Here is a 24,446-nt window from a genome sequence, read left to right as displayed (position 1 = left end):
CCATGTTTACATTCTTGGCACCCAGTTCAGCCCTTCCAAAGAGCCAGTGCTATCATCGTGCAGCAGGATTGGGTCCTAAGTCATGATCTTTCTAAAAGTGCTTTCGATAATGCAGTGCTTCCCTTATTTAGTGTTTGAGCATTGAAATCGCATCTCGACCCTGGACCAATCTGGGATGCACTTTGTGCACTGCCATCTATCTGAAAAAATCCATTAGTGCAAGCGAGATCTGACCCGGGATGGGTGCAGGTGTTAGTGCTCAGGAAACTGCTGGAGATGCTGAACTGCTGCAGGGAAAGGAGGTGAGCAGGCACAGATGTGTAGCTGTATGTACAGTGCAGCAGAGAAGTTTCTATGCTTTTGTCTCGTTTTTATAAAAGAAAACGGCAAAAAGTTGTTCACAGAGTTTTACCTACAACTCTTTGCTATCCAGTGGTATTTACAGATGTCACCCTGTAAATTGAAACAGAGGTAGTTTTCCTATTGGTTGCACCAGTGAGTCTGTGAAAATGAAGGTATTATTGCAGTCTGGGAAACTGTAAAATCACAAGAAAAATTTGCTGTGGGGAAGACAGAGAACTTAATCATGTATGCATTATTAAACAACAGCATTTTTGCTAGGCATGGGAGTTGTGTTCTCCGAGTGACTTAGAGGTTCATAGCATTATTTAAGAGGTACTGTATACAGTCACAAACTATTTATTTATATTGCCTATAGGTATTTTTCTGGTTCATCTCAAATACTGAGGTACAAAAGGGTTACAACAGATGCCACTTCAATAAAAAAAAGTGGAAGTGGAATGGTCAGAGAATATTATGATTCTGATAAATATCTATGAGCAGCTACTTTCTTGTCTGTATTTGAAATCATGATTTTAGTGCCATAGCATATGTGGATGGTTTAGTTTAGAAAATGTTAATTGAATTTTGGAAGGCTTTATGGATTGAGAGGAAGTAGGCATTTTCCAATTTCTCTTCTCTGTTTCTTTCTCAGATGGCACCCCTCCCAAACCTTGAGTCTTAAAATTAGGTAGTCCACAGATGAAGCTTGATATGGCAGCCTAATTGCAGTCCCCACTTAGCCTCTGCCTGTGTTTACCAGGCAGTAGAATGAGGGGAGGCAAAGAAAACAAAAAGTACAAAGAAAAAAACAAGGGGGGGAGAGAAAGGTCATGAAGTATTCTCTGTGTAAACAATGGAAGACATTTGGAAATGATTTTAAATAGTCTCCACGAAACTCCTGTTATGCCAACTGCATTTGCTGCTGGTGATGAATGTAAAATTTACATCTGCTGTAATATGGGTTGGCCACTGATGGAAATAGTCAACCCATGATCAAAACCAAAGACTAGTACCTTCTTCTCCCTTCTTCCCACTAAAGATCATCTTTTGTGGAACAGTGAGTTATGTCCATTCCACTTAAAGGCATTTGGTAGACAGCAATTAAGAAATGGACACTTTTGTTGTCTCTGTTTAACTATGCAATGATGGTTGTGGCTAATGAGCTACTGGGGAACATGCTGCAAATCTTGCTGAGATACATGTGCTTTTTCAAATTTTTCACAAGGATTTTTTTTTTGAGGGTACTGCAGAAATAAGAATATAGAGTTACTTACTGCATGTTTTAATCCTATAACCTTAATGATTACTGCACTGAGGCATATTTACTTAGGTGTTTATTTCCTTTGTTTATTTTAAGAAAGAAACAAAGCATGATGACAGTTGTGGACTCTCTTGAAGCTTCATTTTTAAAATCCTGTAACCTTAAAGCATTGAGCTGTCAATTCTTGCCAAACAGGGAAAATAAACCATCCAACTGATTATAGAAACTGAGGATTTGGCTCAGCAGAGAACTGACTTGCACACCTAACTTTTTTTTTTAAAAATGTATGCTTAAGTTCATCTCTGCTTGCTGAGATCAACTGGATTTAAGCAAGTGGTGAAAGTTAGGCATGTAATTAAATGCTTTGTTGAATAGGGGCCTTGAGCAAAACATATAACCTTTGAAACTAATGTCTTTGCTTTGGACTAAACAGAACTTCAGAAGAATTTGTACAGAATAGTAGAGTGAAGGAAACAAATAAGAGCAAAAGGCAAGATCACGGGGCAGGGGGTATCAAATCGGGAACTTACTGGTGGTAATAGCAATGCTGGAAGGGGCCAAGAATTAATTCGTGAGTCTGGAGTGTGAACTGATTACAGAACAGCATGGTTTGTGCTTGAGCTGTCAAGAAAAAGGTACCCTATATGTGAACAAAGAGGTGGGATTCCCTTTTTATAAGAATCTGCCTTGAACACATCAAAACTCTGAATATCGTATTAACAGGAAGGTATTGACAATTTGAGTGAAGCTCAAAGAAGAGCAACAAAATATTTGGGAGTCTGGAGGAACTAGCTTGAGGGGAAATAGACAAAAATTGACATATTTCTAGTCTGGCACTGAACATGGAGAGATAGGTTAACTACGTCTCTATATTTGAAATGTATTTTAGTCAAACCAATCAGATTTTTTTCATGCATTTTGTGCAAGAATACCTAGGACTAAATGGAGAAATCGAGGAAATAAAAATTTAAGATGAATTCTGGGCCAAAATGCAGTAATAGAAACATGTACTGTAGTCTGTATTAGTCCAGGTGTAGAGCGAGCCTCTCATGCCTCTTCAGATTTTTTAAATAAGAGTAGGCAGATTGCTAATATATATTCCGGAGAAGGCAATTCTGTGTTTTCAAGGAGATGGGGTACAAGATCTAACAGCCCTTTTTCACGTTTCTGTTTTGTTCTAGTTTCAGCTGAAGGTTACAAGTGAAGCTAGGTTAGATACTGGGCCAACCACCCTCGATTTGGCTTCCAGTCCTGAGACAGTTGGGTTTTACGCTTTTATAATGCATGACTTGGAACAGGGTCATCATATGGGCTCAGGATGAGTCAGTGCTGGGATGGTGGATGTGCAAGAATTAGTTACAATAGATTTTTCTAGTAAACAGCTATAGTTTATTAATTTGTTTGTTTTCCCTTTTAAAAACAATGAGCAGCCCAGGTGGTGTGCAGGGCACAGGGGTGACAGTTTCTTGTTTCTGCAGCATTTTGTTTTATCATCTAAAGACGCTTACGACCATCAGGTAGCAATGATGGATAGCAGGTACTTCCTTCCTGTCCCCCCACCATGATGCCCTGATCTCGTAACAGCTGCCTCCTGTGATCTGGCTAGTCAGTGTGCAGTGTAAGTCCTGATGATTACTGCCATCAGTAGTGTGTTTTCTGGAAGAGACTGAGAAAGGGGGAGAGACTTACAGATGGTCTTTCCGAGGGTACATTTCTTTAAAAGTCTCTGTCATCCATATAGACCGGGAGAAAACTTAGCCAGAGAAGATGTAATGGCAGTTTTCTTGAGGAGCCTTTTCCTGGAATGATGTTATTACATTGATTTATCGCAATTCATTTTACTTGAAGCAAGTATTCAGAAAAAAAAAATAAATTGAAGTGCAGACTGATATCATCAGGGAATGTTTTCCAACAGCCATGCCAATTGCAGAGGAGGAGGTGGATTTCCCTCTGCTGTGCTTTGTGGATACCTGACAGCCAACTGTTTAAACAAGGCCTATTTTGGCAACTGTAAGGTAAAAACAAGTGATTCAGAATAACCCTTCTTTGCATGTTAATGATTAAAATTGTAATCCTGCAGGAGTACCCACCATACAGGGGAAAGCTGGTCTGGGGTAGAGCTTGGTTAGTGAGGCTGACCTTTGGTTTAAATACTCGACGGTGCAAGAAAGGGGTGTTCTGAAGTAGTGGAAGCCAGATGTATGTCTTCTGTGTGCAGTATAACACGGAAAAAGTTGGTCTGTCTATTAAAAACCAATATACTCCCAATACACCCCAGGTGACTGCTTAAAAACAAATCCTCTGAGAGGTAAGCCAGGTTCAGTGCTTGTTAGTGCTTGTCTAGGGGATGGTGGATATTGTTGGTGATGGAGGTCTGAAAAAAGGTTGAATGAAGCTGTAGGAAGTTTGGGGGTTTTTTTAGGCAAAATATAAGGATTAAGACTGATGTTGACTACCAATGCATACTTATGCTAGAAGAACATTTTTTTGATGGGTGAATAGTTTGCTGGTGGTTGGATAAGTTAGATAAAAAGAATGCATACAATTGAGTGGATGAAGCTTGGTACATGCCGGTAATCAAATTGTGTAGATTGGTTTACTTAGGATTAGTTATGTATGTTAATAACACTCTTCTGTATAAGTGTGTCTAAGATCAGGCTTGTTGGATGGGATACTTTAGACAGAAAGGTACTATGTAAATGTAAGATTATTATCTTCACTTTGCAGAGAGAAGCTAGGTCAACAGTAATCTTAATTACAACTTGTTTCTGTTAATAGATCTTTATTTTTAGAGTTAAGTTAAATGAGCCTTGAAAGTGGTTTTATACTGGTACTTTTAACATAGTGTTACTATTTGGGATGTGGGGTTTGGTATACTAGATCTCAACAATATTTGATGAGGAACAGTTCCTCCATGTCCCGAGTGGGTAATATACAACTATTCTGGTATGACAGGTTGTCTCTATGTAGATTTTAGAGGGAGGGGTCTGTGCCCTACACACGGTGTAAAAATCCTTCAGGACATAATATCTCTGCCTGGAGTAGAATACAGTGAGGGTTTAAAAGTATTTTTAACAATTCTGTTTAGATTTATCCATTCCTGTTAGGAAGCATTTTGTCAGGGAAGCAAAGAAGAAATGAGATAGAAGGAGCTGATAAAGGAGTGGGGTGAACTTAGGAAGGCAGAATGCAATAACCAGAATGAGAGGATGCTCTTAGAACAAGCACTAGTTCTTCTACCCTTATAAGTAGTATTTCAGCAATGACAAATAAGTTTGTTCCATCTGAAAGCAGTAGATTGCTTTCTAATATTTTGTTGGTCTGACATCCTGTGAAATTGTGTTATATCCTAATTCAGTGGCTGCTCTGTATATAGAATAAGAGCTTGTTATTTTCTACCACGTGAAGCAGTTCCCTCTCATTCTGCAGTTGTAGAGGTGTTTTGGCGTCAGAGATCCATGGATTAATCTCTTCTGATGACTTTTAACAGATGTTGGAGAAAGTTGCATTTACCAAATAAGTGATCCACTTAGAGTTTTTCTTGAAGGTAGGACCCTTGCTTAAGAGTGCAATCTGCTGAGATCACAACCAGGGTAGTATGGTTACAGGCGCATCACACAGTTGTATGTTTACAATCCTCTGCTGGCAGATAAGGATGACAGGCACCTGGATGTGAATAAGCACTCTGCTTTGATTTACTAGCCATAAATGGGTGGTCTACTCATGCATCCTCATGCCACCTATGCACACCCCCATCTGGCTTCTACTGTCTTCAGGCAGAGCATAAATGGAGGTATTGATGTCAGGCTGTTTCATGAGAAAGCTGAAGATTTAAAGGTCCTGGAAAGTACACTTGATTTAGAATCTTCTATATGTTGCCTTCCATTAACTTGCCTAAAATAAGCACCTCTTTGGTTAATTTTGTTTTAGCAAATGAAGGCACCCTTGGCCATTTTTTTTGTTCAAGTTTATTCATATCTTCAGAGTTACAGGAAATACCATTTATGCTGATAAATCTTTTTTTTGCAGTGTAATCTCCCATTTTCTATGAACCAGATAGCCAATACCATTTTATTTCATTGACAGCCTGTGAGAGAACATGGGATTTCAGTTCCTAGAGGAAGCTGGGCTAAACTTGAGCTGAAAGCCTCAGTGTACTGTTGCCAATCTACTTAGCTATCCAGTTTCTTGCCAATTCTATAAGCTTAATACTGTTACAGAAAAACATGTGAAACCAGGTGTGGTGCATATGTCATTGGTTGAGTTTTGCATTTTTATTTTTCATGATGAATTTGTTTAACTTTCTTATCATTTTACATAACATATGTAATGCATAGTTTATATTGTTTTCTTTGCAAAAGAGAAGGCAGCTGTAAATTCAGCCTAGGAAGGAAACTATTAACATTTTTTTAAGTGAAAGAGAAGGGCTGGAAATTGGAATTCCTTTTTCAGTTTCTTGGAAAATATTAAGGGAGGTTATGTAACTGCATAAAGTCTCTGGGGAAAAGGAAAGAGAAGGCTTGCTGATAATGAAAGAACGAAATAGCTGCTTAGTGTAATCCACTCTCCATGAATAGTGGTGAGAAGGGAGACCTGCACGGTCAGACCAGGCTTCATTTGTTCAAATCTAGAAGCAGGCAGAACATCTGACAGGGCAGGTCTTTATAAGGCCAGCTTGTTGGTCTCACACGTAGGTTTAGCTTTTCCACATTAACAAAGTTGATTCTGTTTGTTACTAAATAATACAAATAAAATAGAAATTGTAAAAGTAATAATTTTCAGGCTCATCTTGCCCAAGAATAGAAGGAGTAGTGTGAAATGAGTCAGTCAACTCACTGTAATCAAACAGTTCTCTATACCTAAAGTATAAATGCTGCATGAGTAGCAAGGAAGAAAGGGCTAATGGCCATCTTGAAATCATAAAGAAAATCAGTTTCTTTTAGTTCTTCAATGTCAGATGGACTGCCAGATGAAACTGAATATTGAATTGAAAGCAGAAGGTTGAATTTGATAATCCTGAAGGTGAAATCCTTTTCCAAAGCCATTCATCACTGAGGTATGGCTGTGATGATCACTGAAGTCACTGTTCTGGTTTCAGTGGTCTTCAGTGTTGTTTTGTTATCAGGGAAGACAAAGACCAATAGCCACTCCAGTCTTAGAAGTGGAAAATGAAGACTTCAGACTTGGTGAGAAACTTCCTCTCATGCTGGCATTGTTGTCAGCATAACACAAAATGAGCAATATAGGGTGAGATGTAAGCCTGCATATACTGCTCTTTTAAAGACATTTAAATTCACTAGTTCACTGTTAAATGAATGAAGGAAAAGGGAAATGCAAAACTAAAAACCCAAACCTAAAATAAACAGCACTTCTTTTAATGCAAGGTGGTTCAGTCAATGTGAGAGGTGTTCAGAGAGTGGCTATAAACATCCATGCAAGGAAAAATGCAGATCTTTGTAACACTCTCAGCCGTGTCTCTAAGGGATGATGTTGAATGACTGTACAAGAAGGTATTCTTTAAGTGCCTGAGGAGCAAGCGTAGCAGTGGCAAAAAACAAATTGAAATGTGAACTTCTGAGGTAGGTTTTTCCTGATGCTGAGTTCATCTTGTTGAGAAAGAACCATCTGTGTAAATAGGAATTGGCTGGGCAAAAAAAGGAAGTATGTATGCTTCCTTCGGTTACCCATGGACATCCTCTGAGGAAGATCTTATCTTTATTTTAGCCTCTACTTGGTGGTCCTCAATAATGCAAATTTATCTAACTGAAATTGAATGAGACTTTTGTAAAGAATTTTTATACTGCATTGTATGATTCTTTTATATTTTTATATAAATACAAAAACTCCCTAGAGAAGCAGAAATCTTAGGAAGGCAACTAATGATGGTTTCAGAAGGATTTCCACCAGGTACAGCCTGATGACACTCCAGTTCAAATGGAAACTTTCTTCATCTAACTTGCAAATAACTAACACCAAATATTTGAGAAAAATATTGAAGGCTGTCTCAGCAGCTGTTAAAACTGAGTTGCAAGATTAATGTTTTAAGTGAAGATAGAGAACAGGAAGCAGTCTGACATACAAGGAAAAAAGTCTGCAATGACCACAGTGAGTAGAGTAAAAGTAATAGGCTGAATATTGCAAGAAATAAAAAGTTTAGAAAAATTTTTTTAGTCGTAAGGATGCAGAGGGATCCTAGAATTGATCATGTAAACACTGCGGGGCTTTACCTCTTGAGGTCTTCAAGAATTTGATAGGTATAACTGTGTTGTCTTTAAAGGATGCAATTGATCCTGTTGCATAGTTGATTCCAGCTCTATTTGTCTGTGATTCTCAGCAAGCCTTACAGTGAGTGGGATAAAAGGAAGTGTGACAGTCAGAAGGAGCATGGTTTCCTAACTTAAACTGAAATCCAGATGATCAGTCTGTTATCCCCATTTGTGTCAAAACACTGAAATATGTAGCACTTGTTATATGAGACACTGGCAGTTGAACATGGATGTTTCAGGGTTGAAAATATTTTATTCCCTGCCCAGCGAAGTGTGGGGCATTTTTCCATGTTGCACTATTAGGCTTGAGGCATTTTGATAAATTCACTTTGTCACACACTGTCCTGTCCTAATGCAAGTTGAGGTTCAAACCTGGCTGATGCAAGAACATCGTAAAGCATAGGTAGAGAGAAAACTAATCTGTCTTCAAAAATCTTATGTAAATTTCTCCCAAGTTGTTAAGGCACAATTGAAAATAGACTAAAAGAATGGTAGCCGAGAAGGTTTAGAGATTTATGACTCAGCTACTGTGTTTTTGTGTATTTGATTTAGAGTTACGTGCTTTCAGTTTTGGACCATGTTGGAGGAATAATCATGTTACAAAATTAATTCAGTAGTCTGCGCTTGGTATTTTAGCTAGTAAAAGATTTATGGACTTCTTACAGTATTTCCAGTGGCTGTCTTCAGTCAGGAGGAGGAAAGTTGCCCAAGTTCTGGGAAGTGTGTGGGGAAAAGACTGAGGGTGCATTAGATCCCAGTTTCTTCTTTTCTCCAGACGTTCACTCCATAACTAGTAGTAAAACTAGCACGTAGACCAATACAAATAATGTAGTATGTTTGGAGTACCAGAATTTGAGTTCTTTTGGCAGAGAATTTTGAACTCTCCTAGGAAACAAATGAGTTCCTGTGCATTATATGTTCATGGAAATTGAGTCCTTTTTACATGAGTAATGAGTCAAATGTTCTTTTAAGATGTATGGGCCAGATTCAGATCTCCAGTGATTTAAATTTTGAGTAATTCAAAAGATACTCATGAGTTATACTTCAATAACAGATTGCAATCTGGTTCTTATTCCGTAGGATTTTAATATGGTTATAAAAGGGATATTCATCTTCATTTTCTAAATGTGTAGTAAGTTACCTAATTAATCCAATATTGTCTTCATTCTGGAGGAAGCTGTTTAACTCGAATTTCTTTGTCAGATACCATACAGACAAGCTCATGTGGTGGTAACATTAACTAATGATAGAGTTATCCAGATATACAGTTCTGTCATTAACTTGAATTACGGTGTAACTCCACTTTTTTTCAGGAGAGAAAGACCACAGTGTTGTAGGGAAGAAAGCATGCTATTTTTGTAGTCACTATGCAATTAACTCATATAACCTCTGTGCTCGTCATGCTTTGTATAAGATCCAGGGTCAGCAACTGTGGGTCATTTATATGAGAACAAAGACCCTGGGGCTGAGAGACAGTTTATTAAGATAATACTGTGTTGTGAAGATCAGCTGTCACAGCAGTTGCCAATGAAAGCGTGTCTGTATTTACTGTATGCTTGCAGTCAATAAACCTAGCTTGAGTTGGGATGCTTTGAATACTAAAGGATGGGGAAAATAACCAGGTAAATGGTGAGGGTGATGTGAGCATGGCGCCAACCTTACCTTGTTTCCTGCAGGTTCTTGTTTAGTGGTGATTGCTCCATGGATTTTCTGATGCAAGGTTAAGTACCTAGCATTTGTTTATTATTTGTTCACTTAATAATGTTTATTATTTTTGTTCTTTAATCATCCACTTATTTTCATTAAAATGAGAGAACTCAGCCCTGTCAGTTTTGGTTGTTCTTGACCAGTGTTACCCAAAGTTAGCAAAGAGAAGGGAGGAGAAACAGATAAAGATGCAGACAGAGCATTGCTTAAGCTTCATTCTCAGGAAGTAGGGCTAAAAAATACTTTTCTCAAACGTTTCTCTTTCCAGATAGGAAAAAAACCAAAAAATGAATTGAATTCTTTTATCCATGTCAAAGAGTACAAAGTATGTTGTCACTTGCTGGTGCCTCAGTGTATTTGCCATTGGGAAGCCCACAGCAATGTGCTTTCTAAATAGTTTATGAAAAATGGACATAATCTGTTTAAAGCAAAATAAACTTGTTGCTTTTATCTGTTAAAGCAGAACAAAGCTGCTGTTGTTTGAGGAATACTTGTTGTCCTTACAGTATGTCTTATGGCAAGTCTGGTGCCTTCCTACTAACCATAGTAAGAGAAGCAAGTTCTTCCTCACAGTGCCTCTTCAAACATTTTCTGTGTACGTTTTTCTACTAAAAATCTTTGATAATCTGTAGTTAAATATGAAAGCTTCTTATTTCAGCTTTACAAGAACATCATATTCTTCTCTCTGAAGCACAAAGAAAACTCCATGCTTAAGATTCAGTTTTGCAAACCCTCCCCCCCCTTCTTCATACATTCATATGGAAATACACCATTAACTGTGAAATTCCCTAGCAACCTTGACAGCCTAGAAGAAGGGATCCAAACCTCAGGAATACTCAATTTTCAGGAGAATTTGTACTGTCTTTTGTTAATATTCATTATATTCTGATAAGCAATTTGATAAATTCTTTTCAGGATCTCTCCTTTCTCTCCACTCCAGTGGTTGTTTTGTTGGAACAGTGCAATATTCCCACTGGTGGGAAGTGGAACCCAAAGTTTCTTACCATCTTTCCTAGAAAGCCTTCAGAAAATCCACTTTTGCTTCATGGTGATTCCTTTGGTAATTTCTTTACCAGACCATTTTTTTTTAAAGATAAATTAGTCATTGACAGCTGAAAGAAGAATTATTATTAGTTTATAACATAATAATTTACTTGTTAACTCATCTTAGGGAGAGAAGTCATTACTTCCTGTACATGGTGGCAGTAGTATGTGCTGCTACATATAGTACTCTAATGGGTTTTCTCCCTCCTCATTTTCTTACCTAGTAAGGGCTAGTCATCCTTACACATCCAGTGCTGATGCTATAGTATGCAGTATCTCAGATGTTTCAGTGCAGAAAATCATTCAGGCACTGCTTCAGCTCAGTCTTAATCCCATGCGAGCTGAGAAGTTCTGCTAAGAAGTTCCATTGCTTGTCAGAGACAGGACTGAGCCCTGAGCTGTCAGAATCAAATGAAGCTTCATTAGCCAATGAAATTAATTTCACTTACTTTTGTTCCAGCTCTGGTTTCTAGAGGAATTTTTTGGGGTGAACGTAGAGTTGTGGTTGCTCGTAGGGCTTCTTTTGGTTTTGTGGGTTTGTTTTGTTTTGTTTTTTAAAGTTTTATGGAGTCCCTTCTGTATGCCTGTCTCCCTATCGCTTTTTGTCTTACATTCTCTCTTTTAATTTTTATAGCTCTCCTTTTTCTCCTCTTTGTTTCTCTCTGTTCCCTGTCTTTCTACTGCAACCTTCATTTCTTTTATATTTCAGGTGTGGTGTTTTCTGTTCAGTGCACCGTCCTCACTGTAACTTTCATGTTCTTTGCTCCCTTCATCCTTTTTACTTACTTTTCTCACTATTTTGTATTATGTTGCTCTGTCCTAAAAATTCTAATTAATTTATTTCTACAGGGATAGGACTGCAGACTACTCTAGCTTTCCTTTTTTGTATCCTGTGCAAGTGATAGAAATGTGCCCATGTCGTAAGAAGCAAAGATGGGTAATGGATGTAGCCCAATAGTGCTGTATGGCCACACTTAATTTCTTTTTGTTCAAAGGCATAGAAACTCAGGCTTCTCTCTTGAGTTCAGGACTCAGGTAGGCTTTCCTGTCACCTGAATTCCTTGCTCTCAAAAGTAATTTTCAAATAATAATCTCTGTTTTGCTCCTTACATTATATCAGTTCAGTAGTATAAGAGGCTACCATGCTTTTTAAGTATAACAGTTTTGTACAGTTGTCAGAATTTTCTTTTTTTGCACAAAAAAAAATTCTTGCTTTTATGTAGGAATCCTTACTTTGAAGCAGTTGTTCCAAAGAAAGGGATATTTTTACCATACAGTATATGTAATTATTTTTTATGTGGGCAAGTCAATTTGAGAAATGTGGTTATGTATCATTAAGATCCGTAATCTTATTGTTCAAAAAACGTACTCATATGTCTCTAGTTTCACACTCAAAATTTGAGTGTGAAATAGGTAGTACTACTGGAAAGCTAAATGAGTGGTGAGTCAAAGTAATTAAGGGAAAATAAATAATCTCAGGTTCTCATTCCCCATGAAACTAATTTTGTATCTTATCCTTCATGTATTTAAAAATAGTTCCCCGCTAATTCAAGATGCTTGTGTACTATGTCTGTGAAGAGCACTTCAGTCCTATTGAAAGGATGGCAGATTAGGGAGTTATTTGCAAGTGACTATTTTTTTTTATTTTTAGAGAGACATTCATTTGGGCAATGTAAATGAAAAATCCTGCTGGAAAAACAGCTTGATGTACAGTAAGACAGCAGGTGATCAACCAATAATTTTGTGAGAGCTTATGACTAGAAAACTTCTGGTTTTGTCTTTAAAAGGGTACAGATGGTACTTTCTCAACAGAGGTGGGCTTTTTTTCTCAGTCTAGTAAGGCCTTAAATGTTCTGCCATACGTGCTTTCCTATTTTACCTTTAAAAGATCTGTGTAGTATTAGTGACTCTACTATTTGGAATATAGATTATTTTATTTTTTTTCCTAAGCTAATAAAGTGTACCTTGGAAGATGAATGGAATGTATTAGAAGGGCTAGACTGCTCTGGAGCTGCAGGTCTGCTGTGCGTGAGTCCAACAGTGGTCTGATGGGAGAGTAACAAGATTGTACTGTCAACTTAAGATAACAAGTAGTTATCTTAAGGGGACTGATATATGTCCATGACATGTCTCCAGGTTTCTGTGCCGAAGAAAATAAATATAGTTTCTTTATTTCTGTATACATTCTGCTCTTGAACTCCTGAGGTTTTCTGTTGCCCAAAGAGGCATAATGCACAGGTAGATTTATTTTTCTTACTTATGGAGGTGCAGGTAATGAAATGAGGCAGCAAGGCTGAGTTAGCAAAGGGATTCTCTTCATACATACAGTGTGCATGAAGCGTGGTGCTGCGCTGAAATTTTTGGAGAGTAGTGCTTGCTCTGAGCATGTAACATAAGTGCAAGAATTAGGAGCTTACGCAGTGAGTGTTGTACAACCCCTTGGGTTCTGAATTGCTGGTTTCAGGTGTTGTGAGCATTTGCTCAGTGCGTAGGAACCCTACAATGACAAGGTTAAGTCATAGCAGAGTTATATGTCTAAAGTAGACAGTGTAGACATATCCTCTCACATCAGAGGAGGATGTTAAATAAGGACGCTAACCTGTTTGATAGTGAATTCAGAGGAGCTGAAGATGGTGCTTTTCTCCAGACCTGCAGCCTTTCAAAACAAGTTGGTAAAGTTTTGGTTTTGTTTTTTAATGTAAGTTACCAGAGACTTCCTGGTTAATTAACTGCAGATCATCACGCAAATTTAGGAGGACTAGAATTTTGTGCATGTGTCCTGCTGTTATCCTTATGCTCTCTGAAACCAATGAGGAGTTTGGTGCAGAAAAATTTGATGCTTGGCCAGAGAGCCCTGCAGATTTGGTGAAAAAAAATGAAACTATCTCAAGTATTCTTGAGAGCAGGGTAAACATATTCAATGTAAAAGGAATTCTGTGACTTGTTATCTGCAGCAGGAAACCTGCTTTTTATTAATCGATCAAACAAAATGTTGAAAATAATAGGAAAATTATTTGAGGGAGGGAAAAGCAGAGCTAAAGAATATTAGTAAGAAGCTGATACTGTTTGTGAATGTGGGCTATTCTTAAAGCTTTCATATGCTCTATGTAGTATATGGGAAAAACTTTCCTTTTTTCCTCTTGAGAGAAGCCATGATTTTATCTCAGTAATTGAAAATAATGTCTGAAGTTGCTCTTAACTAAACTTACATGAATCCCTTTTATAATCATTTGTTATCTTTCAGTGAATTTCTCAATAAATGCTGCTGCCTGCACTTGGATGGCATGATCCTATACAGAAAACAAGGCCAAGCACATCCTATTCATGACTCAAAGAACAGCATTTCTAGCCTAATTATGGTGGCATTTGGAAGTGATGCTGTAGTTAAAGGTGCTTGTTGGTGTTTCTGTTATAAATTGTGAGTACTTGAATGGCTTCATTCACGCCAGGCAGAAGTATGACTAGTTATTTACTTATTCATTTTTTTCCCCTTCATTAATAATCCATAAGTGACGAGAACAGTTGTGAGTTCTGAATTTCTTTGATCATATCTGTTTGTCTATCACTTTATTTATTACAAAACTGCAATGCTTTTCCTTAATTTCAAAATTGCTGTTAGGCAACATGTGTGGTAACTGGTTGGTGACTTGCATTGCTCAGCATTTTAGGTTGCCTAAAGAAAGCCATGCCTGTTAAAAGGGGAAAAAGAAACACCGGAATATACAGAATTGTCTAAATTGAACAATCTGTGCACAATGCTGCCTGCAAACTGAGATGATTTCAGTTGCCTGAGTTCTGCAACTGGGCAATATTAATTTAAGGACTTCTTGCTTACTAGGGACTGTTGCCAAGTTCCTTTCAGTTTCACAAACACTGAGCAAGCAATCCCTCTAGACATCACTCAACAGTCATATCTGTCACACTTGCATTAATGCATATTAACTATTCTGTTGTTTCCTGCTGCATAATGACCAGCACTAGATCCAGTTGTATTTATTCTACATTTTTGGAAGAGATGGAAAAAAACCCCAACTAGACTCAACTAGCAAGTGCTACTAAGTAGTTCCCTCAAAAAAAAAAAAAAAAAAAAGTGAGCTTTACAGAAATACTGACCAATGTGGAATTTTTTAAAAGCATCTCCTATATAGAGTGATAAGTGTAATAGGAAGATTTATACAAGCCTTGTCTTGCTTTGATTTGCCCAATAGGAGAAATTACATGTTTTGGTATAGAAACATGCTTTCTACCTTAACATCAGTTCACATGTATCACCTATGTGTTTCTGGAAATTTATAAATGCATCTTTTTTGGGGGAGATGGCAGGGGCAGGTTTTTTTCTGCTTACCAGAAGGTAATAGAACATGACTTGTAAAATCTCCATAAGATGAATATAAAGCCCTTAAATCTAATAATTTAACTGTATAGAACCAACTTTCAAAATGTTATTGCACTTAAAACATTTGCTCCTGATAATCATGGAATCATAGAATGTTTTGGGTTGGAAGGGACCTTAAAGATCATCTAGTTGCAACCCCCCTGCAATGCACAGGCACACCTTCCACTAGACCAGGTTGCTCAAAGTCTCATCCAGCCTAGCCTTGAACACTTCCAAAAATGGAACATCCACCTGTTCCAGTGTCTCACCACTGTCATGGTGAAGAATATGACAGCTCAAATTGTAAAGAACACATGTGAAGTTTTGTTTGGTCTGTGGAGACGTAGCTGTCACACAAGGACACCCCAAAGAGAGTTGCCCAAATCAAGGTGAGCTATGCATTCACCATCTCTGCAAGTACTTGGTGAGAATTGCCTGCTAATGAAAGCCTTGCTGTTAAAGAATGTGACAAGAAAGGCTTTTCAGTGTGTTCCTTGTGGAAAAAAAAAGAAGAAGAAGGCCTGACTTAGCTTAGTGAGAACTTTTGCCTTGCTTCCCCCAATCAGAAATTGTTGTCATATATCCTTATCTCGTGGTATGAGGTGAGGGTGGTTATTGCTACACTAATGCATAAGCAAGGAGTCAAAAATGAAAATTAACCAATGCAGTGGTGTTGGTTTTTGCCATCTGTCATTTGATTGCCAGCTGTGTGTCTAGTCCATTCTGAAGTCCCCTTTTCACTTTCCCATGGAACAATTTACCCTCCTTTGCTTCAGTCACCTGCCAGGAAGTGTTCAGAGAGATAGTCTTTGCACCATCCCGCCAAGGCCAAAAGACCCCCAATGTTTCCCAGCATAAAGAGAACACTGTGAGGAAACAGTCAAGATAAAAAAAAAGCACAAAAACACACAGAGAATAAAAAAAAATCAAGCTTTTAAAAATGAAACAGGCCATTTATGTGGGAAATTGAGTATTGGTATTTTTATGTAATCTGAGGTGGAAAGGGAAATGTTTGATATCCTGTAGTATTCTGGTATAACAGCACATTCAAGCTTTCTGAAACATCTATTTCTTATATCTGCTTCCATTTATAATTGAAAAGAGAAATTATGACAGCTTATTGCTTGGTTTCTGACCTTTCTGTGCAAAGGCATGTGTACTGCGTTACCAGTTCTGAGAGACTTTGTTAGGGATCATCCCTACAAATGCTTAGGCACTTAACAGCAGTGGGGGCTCAGGTGGAAGGAAAAGAAAAGGCAGCATTTGTGTGTGCATGTGCATGCACTTTCCTCCATTCTTCAGGCAAGAATTTCAATTTCAGTTTGGTCTGTAATTTTCTGGCAAAGCAATCACTTTGACTTGCAACAGTATCTGTGTTTTTTACAGTAGATGCCATTAAGTCTTTTACTGTATGTGAAATAGTTCCATATTTTTTTTTTAATCTATCTCTAATCTTGTATTGGGGCCCCTAACAAACATTAGTATTCATACACAAAATAGTACATAATATACTTAACCTGCCTAAGCTAGAGCCTGACTCCAAAGAACTGTAAGAGAACCTGAAATAGATTAACTGATGAGAACTTCTATTGTAGGGAGCATTAGATGTGCTTTGGTTCTGTTTTGAAACAAGAAAAACTAGGTCAGGATATGGGATAATAAGAAAAGATGTAGCAAGAAGTTCTTTGCTGTACGTGAATCATCAGACCGTTCTTTGCAAAGAGCGATCAAATTCAGAATAGCTGTGAAACTTCTTTAAGCCAAGCCAGTGCTTCTGGCAGAGGATGAGTCTGTTGTGGTTGCAGAAGTGGCTGGTCTTTGAGGAATCATCAGCCGGTCTGAGGGTTACACAAATATTCCCCAATAAAAGGTTCTAAAATCTTCATTCTACATATCTAACGACAACAGATTTACAGTTTTCAGTGTGTATTTGAGTCAGAATACAGTCCTAGGTTCTAGAATAGATAGTATTTTCCTTGTAAATAAACTTATTTGGGGAAAGTGGAATAGCAGAGCTCTCTTAAGCTTTGCTATTTAGTTTATGAAACCTTGTTCGATGTTTCTGTCTTTATGCCACAGGTTTTTCTTTTAAAGTTACAAATGTGGTAGTATTGGAGTTAGTGTTGTAAGATGTTCTTTTTTTTCCTGTATTTGAGCTTCCAGTTCAGAGATAACAAGATCAGGATAAGAACATATGCAGGATCAACACACTCCTCTGGGTTGTCATTACAGTCACAGAAAAGAGATGGATAGTGGAACTTCTGTGGGCTCTATGTGGTGTCATTCCCTTAAATGATATGAATGGGAGAGTTATCCCAGTGGACGTTTGTTATGATCCTTCTCTCTATAAATGTCTTTGATAGTTACTGGTCATCATTTGGGAGAGAATTTGTTCAAATAATATCTTTGAGTATTCGTTTTCCATAGATTTGTGTCTAGTGACAACAAGACAACAACCATTTGCACAAAAGCAATTTTCAGTTCACAGAAGTGAAAGAAGAGGGAAAGTTCTTCTCATGATCTTTTTCCTGACTTCAGCTCTTCAATTCCTGCCTCAAAACCTCCATTTCTGCCTCTCTACACCTCTAGTTCAGGTTAAGGAAAAGAGGTCCTTTCACTTGGTAGAAGCCAAGGAAAGCTCAGTAGCATTTTTAAGAACTTTGTAGTCAAGTATTTTCCTCTGTGTGCAGTGAAGTACTTATTTTTCTTCATTCTATTTAAAAATTTTGTTGACAGTTTTAAAGTGTTTTGACTGAATCTTCAATGTTCTTTACATCAAAAATGTTGTGGTGTTCCTTTTTTCAAGCTCTTAGAAATAACACATCCGAAGGAAGGAAAAAAGTCTGTAGCTTATGTCTTCAGAATGCTGCTGTATTGTGATAAGAGTATCATTCTAAGTAAGGTTTGATTTCTAATCTCATTTGTTTGGCTGCACAAACTTCTATGTCAATATAAATATCACGGAGGATTATTTGCCTCAGTGAGTGGAAATTTTTCTTCTGAAAATGCTTGTTTTTGCAGAAACTGCTTGAGCAAGAAGTGAGAGTTGGTTTGGAAACTATTTTATTTATGTAATTTCAGCATTCAGTTTATGAATTCTGATTCAGTTGCTTTATCATGGGATGCCTCAGGCTGTTGGAGCCCGGAGCAGGAGTGATAAATGACCATTAGCCTTGATGGTGCCCACCAAAGTGGGAACAACTAGTGCTAGAGTCTTAGGAAAAGTCTTCAACCAAATTACTCTGCAGGGAAATCAGTGGGAATATCCATTATTTTGCCAGAAGCAGAACAAAGTAAGTTTATAAATAAGACCCTGGGGAACTTGCCGAGCTTCAGGAAACTAGGCTGACTTCTGCAGGAAAGAACTTTGCTTTGCTCAAGTGTTTGTCCTAGAAGGAAGGAGATGTCCCATATGGGTGATAGGGCAACGTGAGATGTGATTCAGTAGAGGAGTCATATGGGGGAAAAAACCATCTCATATTCCTGTTAAGTTTCTTGTTTCAGTTTTGTAAATATACTTTAAGAAAGGGAAGCAGAGAAATATAAGTCTAGGTAAGGTAAAACTGATTGTGCTAGCTCTGAACTATAAATCTTGTATGTTTGTAAGAACATAGTCCTGGGAAAGACTATGATTTATCTAGCATGGTGGTTTTGGTGTCTTTGCATTCCCAGATCACATTTCTTTGAAGAAATAAAGAGTGGGAGGGCTACCCAAAACACAGGTGCCACATGAATCAGGTAAAGAGCAAGGACTGCCCACTAAAGGCTGCTTAGGGACACCCTGGCTGAGTGTGTTGATACCTGAATGCAGTCATCTGCGAAACTCTATCCAAACTTTCTGAAAATGCATGAAAATATATTGTCCAATTCAGATCAATTCCCGTAGAGAAAGGTAAGGAATTTTACTGCAAATTCTTCTTTGAATGACAAAGATTGAAAATCAATGCTCTTATTCATCATAGAACAGCAGGTTGGAAGGGACCACAAGGATCATCTGGTCCAACCAACCTTTCATGGCAAAAGCACAGTCTAGACAAGATGGCCCAGCACCCTGGCCAGCTGAATCTTAGACGTGTCTAATGTTTGGGAATCCACCACTTCCCCAGTGAAATTATTCCAATAGCTGATTGTTTTCATTGTGAAAAATGTTCCTCTAGTATCCAGTTGTAATCTCCCCAGGAGTAACTTGTACCCATTACCCTCTGTCTTTTCTATGTGAGCCATTGTAAAAGGGATCTCCATCATCTTTGCAACCACCTTTAAATACTGTAACAGGGTGATAAAGTCTTCCCTATGCCTTCTTTCTTTGAGGCTGAACAAAGCTTTGAGAAAGGGTGAGAGAACTGCCTTTCTCCATGTGCCAGGATTCTCAGTCCTTTTGTCTTCTTTATGGTCCTTCTCTGGGCCCTCTCCAGCCTGTCCACATCTATTTTGCATAGCAGGGACCAAAACTGAACACAGTATTCCAGGTGTTGTGTGACAAGTGCTGAGTAAAGTGCGACAATGCCTTCTTTATCTCTGCTGGTGATGCCCTTGATGGTGCATCCTGTTGGCTGCCACAGCAGCATGCTGTTCACTTATATTGACCGGCTTGTCCACCAGGTCCTTTTCCACAGAGCTGCTACCCACCCAGGTAGATCCCAGCCTGTGTTGCACTCCTGGATTATGCTTTCCCATGTGCAAGTTTTTTCATATGTCTTTGTTGAACTTTATAAGCTTCTTGTTAGCCCACTCTTACAGCCTATCCAGGTCTGCCTGAAGGATGGCTCTCACCCTTCCAAAGTGCCCACTTCCCTGCTCAGTTTGGTATCATTGGCAAACTTCATCTGGGTGCACTCGATCCCATTATCCAGATCAATTATTAGGACAGTAAACAGTGTTACGCCTGGTATTTGGAGACCCCGCTTGTGACAGGTTGCCAGTTTGGAAAGGAGCTGTTTACCACCATGCTCTGGGTTCTGCCTGTCAGCCAGTTCCCCACCCACTGCACAGATCACTTGTCTAGACCTCAGTGCATCAGTTTATGGAGGAGGAAGCTGTGGGAAACTGTATGGAAAGCCTTGGAAAAATCCAGGTAGACAATATCCATTGATCACCCTACATCAACTGGGCAGGTTACTTTGTTTCAGAATGTGATTAGGTTTCTCAAGCATGTGTTGCCCTTGGTGAATCCAGGCTGACTTTTCCCAATAATGTGCTTCATCTGACTTATGATAGCTTACAGAAGGATTTGGTCCATTGTAGCTTATTAATATAATAAGTAAACAAATTACATGGACCTGGCTAGCTTGGTGGGGGTTCACTGCCAGATTCTCTTTATTCAAATCAGACAACAGCTTATATATGGGTTAACATGTCACACCATGTGACCAATCACTGTGGGTATTTCACTGCCCATGTGTGGGAGTACTTGGGAAACTACATCTCCCAGGGTGCTGTTCGGCACCCTTCCTGAAACCAAACTCCTACATATCCCACGTTTTTATTATAATGATAAATTATAGAACAGTGCATATAATAGAACAGTTTTTAACGTTACAACAAGCAACAGAACAATTCTTAACTTTTTTCTTAAACTTATTTTAACCATCTATGTTATCGGGGCCCAACGTGATAAGGCCTTTATTGAACCTGTTCATATAACTTTCTGTAACTCCATAAGTGCAACCTTTAGCAATTGTAATAAGCAAATTCGCTTAGAACTTTCTACCCAAGGTTTTATGTGTATTTGGGTTAAGCAACAACTTTATTTTCTAAGGATTTTTATGAGGATTTTTAATGAATAAGTGTTGTGTTATGCAAGTGTAGAAGTATTTCCAAGTCTACCTGCATACATGTCCACACAGCTTCTCTCATTCATTCATACCAAAGGTTTCAAGATAACAAGATACAAGACAACAAGATACATGTTAACTTAGCTCTGTAGGTATCTCAGGGGAGCTCACAGCATGATGCTGTAGCTGTGAGCTGTGCAGGAGGCTCAGCTCAGCTGGCTGCAAGTGCAGCCTGCTCTGTCTCAGCACAAAGGGTGTGGCCGTCTTTCTCAGCCTTGGCCTTTGTTACTTCCCACCGCAAGCTGCAGAATCGCCCCCGCAGGGGGTCTCTTGTCGGAGCCTGGTGGGGGCTGTGTGTCTCCTTCTCCGCTCAAGGCAGACAGTGCAGGTCTCTGCCGTTTGCTGGCAGCTCACAGTGTCCTGGCCCTGGCCCCGCTCCCTGCACTTCACTGTGGAAAGGGGGGTAGTTTTTGCCCTCGTTTTGGGCGGCGGCTTCGGTCCTGTCCCGGCTCGGCGGGGCTTCGCAGAACCATTCCCTGCCGCGCCACTGGCTGGCCCCAGGTCCCGTCCCAGCACAGCGCGTCCCATACAGCCGGAGCTGTTGTTGCCGTTTCGGAGCGGCCCCAGCCCCCCCGGCTCCCATGGAGCCAGAGCCGCTGTTCTGCGGCCCCGGGGCTTTCACGCTGGGCCAGGGCTGAGCGGGGGGTGTTCGCCGTCTCGCTCACCTCCTCGGCGTGCCCGGAGTTTTGACCCAGCGCTGCGCGGGGGTACATACAGCTCGGCAAGGACGAGTCTGGCGCAGGGGCTTGGCTACACGATCTCCTCGCCGCGAGTGGCGGCGCAGCCCCCGAAAAGGTCCCATTGCCTGCTGGTTCCCGGCGACTTGCCGCCGCCCCGGTCCTGCCACGCCTCCGCCCCTCTCTTGGCACTGCTACTCCACGGGCCGGCGAAAATGATGGCATCCCACCTCTGCCGTGTCAGGTCTGCGCCGTGGCTGCACGGGACCCAGAGCCCTGCGCTGCTGAGCACCACCATGTGCTGCGGACAGTGCTTCTGCAGAGCACAGCGAGTCCGACAGACTCTTTTAACAGCAGCACAGAGGCAGCCAGCGCAGGGGCAGCGGTCTGTCCTCTGTTGGTTCTCTGCTTGCCGGAATAACATGTTTTAAGCATGCTTCCTCAAGCTCGGACACTCGACAAGCTGTCTGTGGGCAAGATGGTGACTCCCAACTTGCGGCGTGGCTGCCACATGGCTGCGGCTCGGCAGCGCCTAGTGGACTTCAAGGTCTGTCTCTTCCCCAGCAACCACATGGTCCACGCCACATGCTTGCTTCTGCCCGCGCAAAAACCAGCCCAAGTCCTTTGTTAGGGTCTCTTTGTTCGCACGCGGTCCTCTGTCAGCACGCGGCTCTCTCCTACCCCTATTTCTGCTCCCGTGTCTTGGGGGAGTCCTTTGTCTGTTAGGGCTCATGAGAGGAACAGGAGGTTTAAAGTTTTTCTCCATGGACAAGTTTAAGTTTCTTTGTGAGATTTTTAAAGTGTCCATTTCTTCTATCTCTGCTTTCTGTGGAGCTGTCTCTCCAAATTTTTTTCAAGCAGTCACACTAAGCATTCTGCTTACCAGGAATCCTGATCTAGTTATTTCTATCATTTCCCTTGAATTTTAACTTCCCATGCCGGTTTCTTACCTCGAGTTCTTTGTAGCTTTACCTTTCCTGTCTTTCAAAGCTTTCCCTGCCAAGTCTCTCGTGTACACAATAGTGAGATTCTCGGAGCTCCCACGTCGTTCCTACACGATGTCTCAGTCCTTTTAGCACTGGTATCCGACTGGTGTCCTTCTTTAACGATGTTCTCTCCCTGCTTTTAGCTCAGTATGTGACATCTGGCTTTTTTTTTGGAGAAAAGCATTCCAAGTTTTTAAAACAAACCCGTCCGAACGCTACTGAATTTTCCTTGTTACAAGGCGGTTTCTAATCATCCCTGATACAGGGTCGTGCCCAATGCTCAAGGTGCCATTTGTAGCTTATTAATATAATAAGTAAACAAATTACATGGGCCGGGCTAGCTCAGTTGGTAGAGCATGGGACTTTTAATCTCAGGGCTGTGGGTTCAAACCTCACATTGGGCGCCATTTGTAGCTTATTAATATAATAAGTAAACAAATTACACAGACCTGGCTAGCTTGGTGGGGGTTCATTGCCAGATTCTCTTTATTCAAATCAGACAACAGCTTATATATGGGTTAACACGTCACACAATGTGACCTTAACAACCAATCACTATGGGTATTTCACTGCCCATGTGTGGGAGTATTTGGGAAATTACATCTCCCAGGGTGCTGTTCGGCACTCTTCCTGAAACCCAACTCCTACAGTCCATAACTTTCCAAGGGAACGAAGTAAGACTAATGAGCCTGTAATTTCCTGGATACCCCTATAAGTCCTTCTCAAAGATGGGGATGACATTAGCCTTCTTCCAGTCTTCTGGGATGTTTCCTGATCTCTCTGATTTCTTAAAAAGTGTGGAGAAAAGCCTCGCAATGACATCAGCAAGCTCTCTTAGAACCCTCAGGTAAATATTGTCAGGGCCCATTGATTTGTAAGGTCAAGTTCCTGTTCACAAAGCAATTTTTCCTTCACTGACAGTGGCTCTGTGTTTGCATCAACCTGGACTTTTGTTTCCAAGGCCTGGGGCCCAACGGAAGACAGAGGTGAAGAAAGAGTTGAGAACCTGTGCCTTGTCAGTGTTGTTGGTGACTAATTCATCTTTCTCATTTAACAGTGGCTCAGTATTTTCCTTTACTTTTTGCTGCTTGTTTCTTCTTTACCTGAAGAGCCCTTTCTTGTAGTTTTTTACATCTCTGGCCCATTTCCATGTGAGCTGAGCTGTTACTTTTCTGCTTGCGTTTTTGCATACCCTGGCACTGCCCCCATAATTCTCAGCTAGTATTTGTCCACTTGTCCATCTGTGGTACTCTTCTCTTTCTTTTAAGCATACTCAGAAGTGGTTTTGAGCACGCTCAAGCTCACAGTTAAGCCAAGAGGGTCTCTTGCTCCATCTGCTTCCCTTATCTTTAAAGAGGATGAACTCTTTGGGTCCTTCCAGGAAAGTGTTCTTGAAAAACTCTCAGTGCTCACTGGCTCCTTTATGTTCCATGGAAGCTTCCTGTGGAATCCCTCACAAACATTGCCTAGTTCTGAATACCTGCTTTACTAAGAATTAGAATAAATACTTTCTGTAAACCAAAGCTATTCTTGTAATAAAAAAGCAGGTAGAAGGAGAGTTGTGTTTGTCATACACTAAATATAAATCTGAAACAAATGGTTTTACAGACTCAGTTCCTTTGGTGGCTCAGAGATCTGGAATCCTTTTTCAAGTGTACATTTGCCAACAACCAGGGCTTCCATAGTGCAAACCCCATCAATCATCTGCTTGTATTTCTGCAGCATACAGCATAGCCAACAGGGCATGAAAAGCTAGACTGCCATTTCTTGGAATTATGGAAGGTAGCAAAAGAGGCAGCATATTTATTGAGCCCCTTTGTGTGTGAGGATGTCATCACAGCCGCCTTATTTTTTTTGGTTGTTTGGGATTTTTTTTTAACTTGTCATATGCGTCAGTCTCTAAGATGTCTAGTAAACTACATGACCAAAACTGTTATGAGTCCTAGATCTCTTG

At 39.9% G+C, this 24,446-nt stretch overlaps 1 protein-coding gene and 1 non-coding gene across 8 annotated transcripts in view; both read left to right on the top strand.

Moving 5' to 3' along the window:
* Positions 1–24,446, top strand: part of ENOX1 (ecto-NOX disulfide-thiol exchanger 1) — a 361,204-nt gene that overhangs the window by 3,047 nt on the left and 333,711 nt on the right. The gene's annotated exons all lie outside the window — the stretch shown is intronic.
* Positions 22,824–22,896, top strand: TRNAK-UUU (transfer RNA lysine (anticodon UUU)). Its single transcript has one exon. It is a non-coding gene; the product is annotated as a tRNA-Lys (tRNA).

The sequence above is a fragment of the Pseudopipra pipra genome, chromosome 2 (assembly GCF_036250125.1).
Source record: "Pseudopipra pipra isolate bDixPip1 chromosome 2, bDixPip1.hap1, whole genome shotgun sequence".
NCBI classification, from domain to species: Eukaryota; Metazoa; Chordata; class Aves; order Passeriformes; family Pipridae; genus Pseudopipra; species Pseudopipra pipra.
Note: the sequence above shows the minus strand (reverse complement) of the source record. Positions and strands in the feature narration are given on the sequence as shown.